Source organism: Rutidosis leptorrhynchoides, chromosome 8 (genome assembly GCF_046630445.1).
Source record: "Rutidosis leptorrhynchoides isolate AG116_Rl617_1_P2 chromosome 8, CSIRO_AGI_Rlap_v1, whole genome shotgun sequence".
Lineage (NCBI taxonomy): Eukaryota > Viridiplantae > Streptophyta > Magnoliopsida > Asterales > Asteraceae > Rutidosis > Rutidosis leptorrhynchoides.
The window spans coordinates 17164601-17174795 of NC_092340.1; the positions used below are offsets into that span (position 1 = coordinate 17164601).

The window sequence follows — 10195 nt, forward strand, 5'->3', positions numbered from 1 at the left end:
AAATCCTCGAAAAAGAAAATCAGCTGATAATGAAGTAAAAGAAAGTGTTCAAGAAGAACCACAAATCAGTACTCCTACTGCAGAGGAGATTGATGATGTCAATACAGAAATTGCAATCAATTATGCATATTCAAAAATATTATGGAACCGAAATGAAATGAAAAATCTTGATGAGAAATTTTCATTTAATGTTGCATATGACATCATGAATAATGATGATGATCCAGAACCAACATCTATGGTTGAATGTCAAAATAGACATGATTGGGCTCAATGGAAAGAAGCAATACGAGCTGAATTAGAATCACTCAATAAAAGAAAAGTTTTCGGATCCATCATTCTCACTCCTAAAGATGTGAAACCTGTAGGATACAGATGGATTTTTGTCCGAAAAAGAAATGAGAAAAATGAAGTTACAAGGTATAAAGCTAGACTTGTAGCTCAAGGTTTTTCTCAAAGACCGGGAATTGATTATGAAGAAACTTATTCTCCTGTTATGGATGCAATTACTTTTAGGTACTTAATCAGTCTGGCAGTTTCTAAAAATTTAGAAATGCATCTCATGGATGTTGTGACTGCTTATCTATATGGATCACTTGATAGTGATATATATATGAAGATACCTGAAGGATTTAAGGTACCAGAAGCATCAAATGCAAAACCCAAAGAAATGTATTCGATTAAATTACAAAGATCTTTATATGGGTTAAAACAATCGGGACGTATGTGGTATAACCGATTAAGTGATTACTTGATAAGCAAAGGGTATACAAATAATCTTACTTGCCCTTGTGTTTTCATTAAGAAAACAACATCCGGATATGTGATCATAGCTGTTTATGTTGATGATCTTAACATCATAGGTACAAATAAAGAGATCCATGAAGCCATTCAACTTCTAAAGAAAGAATTTGAAATGAAAGATCTCGGAAAAACCAAGTATTGCCTTGGTTTACAAATTGAGCATATGCCTAATGGTTTACTTGTACATCAAACAACATATACTGAAAAGATTTTGAAACGTTTCAATATGGACAAGGCAAAACCATTAAGTACTCCTATGGTTGTTAGATCACTCAATGTTGAAGCTGATCCATTTCGTCCATGTGAAGATCAAGAAGACATTCTTGGACCAGAAGTACCATATCTTAGTGCAATTGGAGCTCTTATGTATCTTACAAATTGTACAAGACCTGACATTTCTTTTGCAGTTAATTTGTTGGCAAGGTTCAGCTCTGCTCCTACCAAAAGACACTGGAATGGGATCAAACACATATTTCGATACCTTCGAGGAACTACTGATTTAGGATTATTTTATTCTAACGAATCAAAACAAGATTTGGTTGGTTATGCAGATGCAGGTTATTTATCTGATCCACATAAAGCTAAATCTCAAACTGGATATGTATTCCTAAATGGAGGTACTGCAATATCATGGCGTTCTCAAAAACAAACACTTGTTGCTACATCGTCAAATCATGCCGAAGTGATTGCATTACATGAAGCTACTCGAGAATGTTTTTGGTTGAGATCAATGACACAACTCATTACTGATTCTTGTGGACTAGAACGCGATAAAAGTCCAACAACTATCTATGAAGATAATGCAGCTTGCATAGCACAGATGAAAGAAGGGTATATCAAAAGTGACCGAACAAAACACATACCACCTAGATTCTTCTCATACACTCAAAATCTCATTAAGGACAACCAGATTGAAATGAGATATGTGCAATCTAGCAAAAACTCTGCTGATCTTTTCACGAAAGCACTTCCAACTGCTATTTTCAGAACACACGTTCATAACATTGGCATGAGACATGTTCAAAAGATGTAACAGCTGAAGCGATGTCTACTTGAGGGGGAGTCAACTCCATGCTGCACTCTTTTTCCCTTAGCTAAAGTTTTTTCCCACTGGGTTTTCTTTAGCAAGGTTTTTAACGAGGCAGTAATTTATAGTTGATCTTCAACAAAATAAAATTGCTATCCAAGGGGGAGTGTTATAATAATAATAATAATATAGATATGGATAGTCAATTTTGGTGTATACATATAGTCAATTTTGGTACACAAAGTATGTATTTTTATATTGAGATTTTAGGCTATAAATACTCATGAATGCAAGCATTAAACTTGCACCATTTCTCACACTTACAAAGTGTTTCTTTCTTTCTCTCCATTATCATCTTTGTTCTTACACTTCATTATTAGTATTCTAAATCAAGAATCAAATCACTAAAGGTAGTTATAAGCCTACTGAATTATAACATCAAAAATCAAACCACTAAAGGTAGTTATAAGCCTACTGAATTATAACATCAAGAATCAAACCACTAAAGGTAGTTATAAGCCTACTGAATTATAACATCAAGAATCAAACTTCAACATCTTTCCAATTGTGGAGTTGGGTCCTATTGCGGGACGGTATTGTTGTGGAACTACTCAGACGCAACTATTTTTTCAAATAGAACAATACCAAAAATGATATGAACTTCAGCAATTTATGTTACTGTAAAAATCGAAAGGAAAAATAGAAGAAAAGAACAGGAAACCTAATCGAAACGAAAACCCTAGGATCAACCTCCAAATTCAGGAGAAAGAGTATTTATTTTTATCTTTTTTTTAAATAAAAAGAAGAAACGTACGTGGATCTCCTTGTTGGTGGGGGCGCTGGTGGCGGTGATGGTGGTGGTGCTGGTGGCGGGGGTATTTGTGGCCCTAAAAACAAAAAATTGAACCCGTAACAAGTCAATAAATGCAGCCCTAAAAACAAAAAATATCGACGTTTAAAAGTCAATAAATCAGCAAAAATAAAGCATTGAAGGTCTTGATCAATTTTATAAGATAAATAATGGTAGTATAAGCAAATCCAACCCCCTCCGATGCAACCTTGTGCACATGAATCAAATACCAAACTACCCTATTTAAAGTTCTTCACATACCTGGGCAAAAAGTCAGAGTGCCAAAACTTAATCCATTAACTTTTTGAAATCTTTGGTAGTTCACGATTAGTATACCATGGTTCAATAAATGTGTCCATGGACCATGATCATGATATCACCAAGTTTAGTCTCTAACTTTGCAGCTCCAACCTTGGTCCAATATTCTGCCATTTGACATGTTGACTGTTGGAAGTCAACTTTCCTGCAAAAACCCTGAATTGTGCTCTAGTAACCATTCTACACATTCCAATGGGGATCATTTTATCAGAAACATGACATGTTGACTGTTGGAAGTTCATCATAGTTCATCTAGTTGAACAATGCACAATGAAGGTGACCAGCTGATTTATTGAAATGTTACTGAAAAAAACATAATTTAGACCATGGAAAAAACCATTACCGTGTTAACTGTCAACTCATGAAGCCCAACGCACTGTATATATTTAAACCACTCATCTAGAGGATTTTTGGAAGTCGTCTGGGTAGGTGCCAATGAACCGAGTCGTCTTCTATGTGCATTTCTAGTAATTTGTAAATTTCACAAAAGTAGAAAAGATTGTACACATATAGGCGGCCTCAGTCCACCACACAATCTGTCACATATTGAAGGGTTAGTATTAGCGGCTCCTGTTAGCATACACGCTTCTTCCTTATTACAATGACTCTATTACATATCAGTTATCATTGATAGTCTCAAATCATTTAGTTTGACTTTCCATCATTTTATTTAAAAAAATTCAATTTACTGTAAAGAACAAAAAATATGATTTTGAGCAACAGTTTTAAAAAATGTTGCCTGCATAACCGTATGCCTTCAGGGAAGGCTTAAACCACTTGATCATCATCACAATCATATACTTTAAAAATTAAATTATCATTCGAAGTATGAACTTAAGCACTTTTTATTTTTTAACTATATAAATCAACCCTAACACAACAAAGCTTTATAATGATTTATGATCAATATGAGTAGACCAGTGACGTTTAAGATATGATTTTAAAAATGTTTATTAGTGAAGTACACATATTGCATCATCATCAATCTAAAAATACTCACGCAATAAATATCACACATATACATATACATCAAGTTCTTTTAATATTACATGAGATGAATCAAATATCATACCAGATGACGTACGAAATGAAAATAACGTTGTTCTCTGCACAAAAACACAAACAATAATCATCAACCCGTATTTTTCAAAAAGATGTACCAATATAACTAATTGAAAATTAAAAATATCGGATAATAACAATCGAAACAAACTATTAACATCACCGTCATCATCAAGAAGAATTCGATGAATTGTAGCGTCGTTCTTTTAGGGGTTTTTTTGTTCTAAGAAGGGCGTGACAACTATTGTGAAGGAGAGATACAGATGACGATGACTTGAACCCTAATTTTGAAGTAACGGAAGAAGATATGATTGCATCGTCATACGCTTTGAGATTTTTTTACAGGAAAACCTTCCGGCGAGTTAAAGTATACCGGAGTTATAACATAAAATTTGTACCATTCGGTTTGTAAAAGTGTAGGGAATTGATCTGTTGTACCGGCTACAGCTATTACGGCCGTCGGAGGCCATAATCGCCGATGAAAATCTTGTGGTGGATAGAATTTGGAAGAAAGAGAGAGGAGAATGATAAATGGAGGCAGTTAATTGCCGGATGTTTATGTGACACGTGGCTTGATTTCAGCAGTGTTAAGGATAATTAAGTTCACTAATCAGAGGTTAACATGTGGATTAAGGGATTAGAGAGTGATTAGCAGAAGGACACGTGGCAGTGTTCTTGTGCTTTATATGATGTATAAGATAAGATAAGATAAGATATGATTCTTGTAAACGTCACCCAATACGATACCACCACATATACTGTAGCCTTTTTTTTTTTTTTCCCCCGGAACTCAAACACCCCTCACTTCCCCTTTCAGAACCCACCTCTCACCACCAGCAACCACGGCCACCTCCAGCGCCACCACCAGCGCAACCACGGCCAGCACCACCGCCACAAATACCCCCGCCACCAGCACCACCACCATCACCGCCACCAGCGCCCCCACCAACAAGGAGATCCACGTACGTTTCTTCTTTTTATTTAAAAAAAAGATAAAAATAAATACTCTTTCTCCTGAATTTGGAGGTTGATCCTAGGGTTTTCGTTTCGATTAGGTTTCCTGTTCTTTTCTTCTATTTTTCCTTTCGATTTTTACAGTAACATAAATTGCTGAAGTTCATATCATTTTTGGTATTGTTCTATTTGAAAAAATAGTTGCGTCTGAGTAGTTCCACAACAATACCGTCCCGCAATAGGACCCAACTCCACAATTGGAAAGATGTTGAAGATAAATTTAATTTTCTTCAATATTTGGAAGAAAGCCTACACAAAGTATGGAGTCAGAGCAAAGCATCCTAAAAGACCAATTTGGTAACTCCAATTTTCCAATTAGTCGTACCGATTAGCTATAATGAACTTTGTCGCGTGTAACATATATGCTAATGAAAATGCCATTCAAAATCAAATTCAAATAATAAATAAAATAAAAGGTTGACCTGTCAACTGTCATTTGTGTTCTATTCTGAGAGTGGGGTAATGAGCTATAGCAACACAAAGAAAGTTAAGCTAAAAGTCATACTATAACATTATATATAGTAATAATAATACCATTCAAAGAAAAACAGTGATAATGGTTTGAAGTAGGTATAATCATATGAGTATGCTCTTAAAAGTGACATGTAGTAGTTTTATGTTTCTTATATTTTGGTAATATACATATATGTAACATTTGAAGGTTTAGTAATCAGTACAAGGCTAAAATTCGAGTTGATTTCTTAACTAAACAAGCCCAATATGAGGACAGGATTGATTTTCACTTTGAAGGTTTAATTTTTTTCCAAGTATCTTCCACTACTTTGTTTAATATTAATTTTATAAGATGTCTTCATTATGACCTGTTTGTAGTGTAAGATCGCATAGCCCAAACACAATGTCCTGCAATATAAGCCCAAGAGTCCATCCTTTTCTAAAACCAATTGGTGATAGAGGGACTTCCACTTAGACTTATATACATACATTTGTTTTTGTCCCATGACCGATGTGGGACTTTGGTTAACTCTCAACCTGGTGGGTAGGGCAGGGAGATTTTGATACAAGGCTTCCAGGATCAACTCATCGTGCCAGGGTCTCCCTCGAACGAGAGCTGGGTCCACTCATCGCTGCTAAAGACCGAGGGGTGCGCCACGTCGCTGCGTGCGCTCAGGGGTGCGCCCTAATGCGCCGTCCACCACATCGGGGCTATAGCCTAGCTCTGATAACACTTGTAAGATCGCATAGCCCAAACACAATGTCCTGCAATATAAGCCCAAGAGTCCATCCTTTTCTAAAACCAATTGGTGATAGAGGGACTTCCCCTTAGACTTATATACATACATTTGTTTTTGTCCCATGACCGATGTGGGACTTTGGTTTGCACCCTTACATGTAGTATTTCATGATCACATCTAATTATATTTTTCATTATAATGTTACATGTGTAGACGTACAGGATATGCTTATTAGATCTAAAAAGTTACAACGCTGTAATTCACGAGCATAGGAGCAATGTTGTGAAGCTTTGAGGGAAGGAGCAGAACACCTTGCCACCATATGACCCAACGTATCTGATTATTCGGAAGATTCGTTAAATTTGAAAACATCCGAGCTAATGAATTCCCAGATCACTACGTTCAAAAGGTTGTGAAATACTCAATTTCTACAGGTACTACAACCCTCATAGCATATTCTTAGTATAAAGGGTAAATACAAGACATTAGTAAGTGAATGTTGAAAGTCAGATACCCTCTTCTCCTTTCCTTTAGAGTTGAAACACCGTACATTATCTAATCCATAGTATGCTCTGATAATATGCTCTTTCTTCTGTACATGAACTCATTTTTATATCTAATCAATGTGCTCTTTCTTCTGTACATGGACTCATAATCCAATGGCCTAACATACTTCATATAAACATTTGGTCAGCTTTGACTTTTTTTTTTCAAATAAAAAAGTAAAAAAATATATATATATTTGTTTTGTTGAGATCTTCAAGTTAGAAAAGGAAAAACTTACGAGGTGATGATTCTAAGCTCATTTCTTCGCATTGGTTATTCTATTTTCACTATATTACGGTTTCACTATGTCTTCATATCTTATTCTATTATTACCTGTGTTCACAAACAGACTCCACTTGTTGACTTTTTTAATTGCAAGAGCATGTTGTTGCTGCTAATGTTCATGATCTATAGTATAGGGTAATTGAAACGGTATCATATTCTGTATATGTTTGAATTGACAAATTAAGTCAACGTTAAAAGGTTTAATCATGTGTTCTGATCTTGAAGCAGCTGCTATTGTTACCGATGGATTAACAGTACTGGAGGTGCTTATAGTCAGTCGTGGATATGTGAACTGACTACTTTGTTTGGTGTAACTCAAATGCATCCAATAAATCAATAGGTGTTGTTTTCTAGAGGTGGATAATGGGCGGGTCAGTGGGTTAATAGGTCAAATGGATTATATATGGGTCAAAACTCAATATGGAAAACAAATGGATTAAAATTGGGTCAAAACTCAATATGCAAAATTTTAGTGTCAATACGGGCTGGGGAAGGTTGATCTGAACACTTATCCAACAGTTGTTTAAATTTTATACAAGTTGTGCGTCAAATATGAATAAAAAAAATCTATATTATTTCAATAAGATGGGTCAGTTGGGAAGAATATAGGCAATGGGTCCAAACAAATTAGGTTAAAAATGGGCAAGTTTCATACATACCCTTATTTGAAGTAATTGATTATCTTATAAAATATGATTACGATTTATTTACTATATACTATCATACTAAAATAGTTTAGGTAGTTTTATGCTTGAAATTTTTTGACCTGTTTCCTTTTAGAATTTCAATGTCTACTCATTTGACCTGTTACAAAAAAGATTTAAACCATATCGACCCATTCATATTTAAATGATTCAAAATGGAGAACAAACATACATTTTTTATTCACATTTCATACTTTCTACTTTTATTGTTTGATTATCATATGATATCATTTTGAGATAAAATTGTGAATGTAGAACATACGGTCAGCTCTTTATGTGTGATATGTGCTGAATTGCATTTATTTTGTCTACTATATGCTTTTTCTTTCGTGACTTTTGATTTGTGTGCATGGTTTTTATATTGTTGCAACTGATTTTTTGGGTAATTTACCATGCTCCAGCTCTTTAATTGGTGGAACCCTGGTGATATATCGATTGGCACTACAGGTACATAATATCTTATTTATTCGTGCCCATTTTAAGTAGAGGTGTCAATTTTGACCCAATAGTCTATGAACTGTTTGATCTACTTTATTATTCTTTCTTAAGGGGTCATATGGGTTATACTAAAGAATTTAACTAATGTTGGAACAGCTTAAATGGATTGAATGATTCAAATGGGCTGAAAGTAGATCAAATGGAATTTTTAATGTTAATGGGTCAATACCTGTTCTGATTCAAAAAAAGTGTATTTTGACAAGGACGCCTTAACCCTGTTTGCCTATGGCATCCACCAGACCCACCCCGAAAGGGACGTGTGCCTTTAAAATATCTCCCCTGGATACCCATAATGTGAAGAAATGGGTTCGAACCTGCGCCTGTTTCTGATTCAAGCCAAACACATGGTGGGCCCACGGATCTTAAGCATCGGGTCAATACCTCTTGAATCATTCTATATAGAAAAAATCCATGATTAGTCATGTTGGCATATTTGTTGATTTGAGCAAATTCGAGATGTATTTTATTCCTAAATGGTGAATTTGCAACCGTTTATGCAACAACTTTGATGTGGTTTACTATTATTTCAACTTCATTCCAACCATACTTTATGCATACCAACTACTCCCTCTGTCCCGGATTAATTGTCCAGTATTCCTTTTTGGGACGTTCCAAATTAATTGTCCACTTACAAATATGGAAAGTAAATTTGATGATGTTTACAATATTGTCCCTAATGAATTAATTAAATTACAAAGGTGAGAGAGATTTCTAATTAATTAGTTGAGGGTAAAACAGTAAAGTAAGAAAAAAGTACAGAAAAAGTACAGTGTGATAATGACATTTCTTAAACTGTGTGTTTTTTGTCTGGGGACAATTAATCTGGGACGGAGGGAGTATTAATTAAAATGTATCAGTAATAAAAATTCAAAAGTTTATATGTATTAGATTTGTAACCTCATACTAAACTGTTGATGCAGATGCATAAATAGACACAAAATAGTAGGAATTGTGCATTTTGTGAGACGACTCGTCCGAATCCATAAGGACGAATACAATAACAAATGAATACATCGCGAGGTACTTGACCTCTATATGATACATTTTACAAACATTGCATTCGTTTTTAAAAGACAAACTTTCATTGCATCGAAAGTTGACGGCATGCATACCATTTCATAATATATCCAACTATAATTGACTTAATAATAATCTTGATGAACTCAACGACTCGAATGCAACGTTTTTTGAAATATGTCATGAATGACTCCAAGTAATATCTCTAAAATGAGCAAATGCACAGCGGAATATTTCTTTCATACATGAGAATAAACATGCTTTCAAGTGTCAACCAAAAGGTTGGTGAGTTTATAGGTTTATCATAAACAATAAAATTCATCATTTTGATAGACCACAAGATTTAAATATAGTACACATATCTCGTGTACTAAACCATTTTTCATAATGCTTGGCAGAGTAGGTTCGTATCCTTTTCTCCCCCGTAGGTTCCTCGCGATTTTTAATAACCGTACACATATCTCGTGCACAAAAATAATACACATAACCTGTGTATAAAAATTATTTTCTCGATACATAACATTCGATTTGATTTCATTGCTCAACATGGTAACCGACCTTAACATATAATGTGCATCAATAATATCCCCAAAACAGAACATCTCGTTTGTATAATATATAAACTTCGAAGTACTAAACACCACGCCCACTAGCTCTTCCGTCTAGTGAACATTCTGGGTGGGGGTGTTAAACTCAGTAGCTACCTTTAGAATTCGCGTGAATTAGGGCGATACCCATTTCTAATTCTTAGGTTACCAAGCAATTATAATTAGGGGAAAATATTCACAACAATTAGTGGCAATTATCACGTCCAACTAATTCAATAATAATTCACAGAACTTCTGTCTGCATAATAATTCATTCGAGGAATGTTTTT

At 34.8% G+C, this 10195-nt stretch overlaps 1 long non-coding RNA gene across 2 annotated transcripts; it reads left to right on the top strand.

The window, feature by feature from the left end:
* Nucleotides 1-4823: 4823 nt before the first annotated feature.
* Nucleotides 4824-8859, top strand: LOC139861717 (uncharacterized). 2 transcript variants are annotated; one of them, XR_011763909.1, is made up of 5 exons: nt 4824-5023; nt 5217-5372; nt 6482-6702; nt 8205-8250; nt 8398-8859. It is a non-coding gene; the product is annotated as an uncharacterized lncRNA (long non-coding RNA). The 2 variants fall into 2 exon arrangements; XR_011763908.1 differs by having other exon boundaries at nt 4825-5023; nt 6482-8859.
* Nucleotides 8860-10195: the final 1336 nt, after the last annotated feature.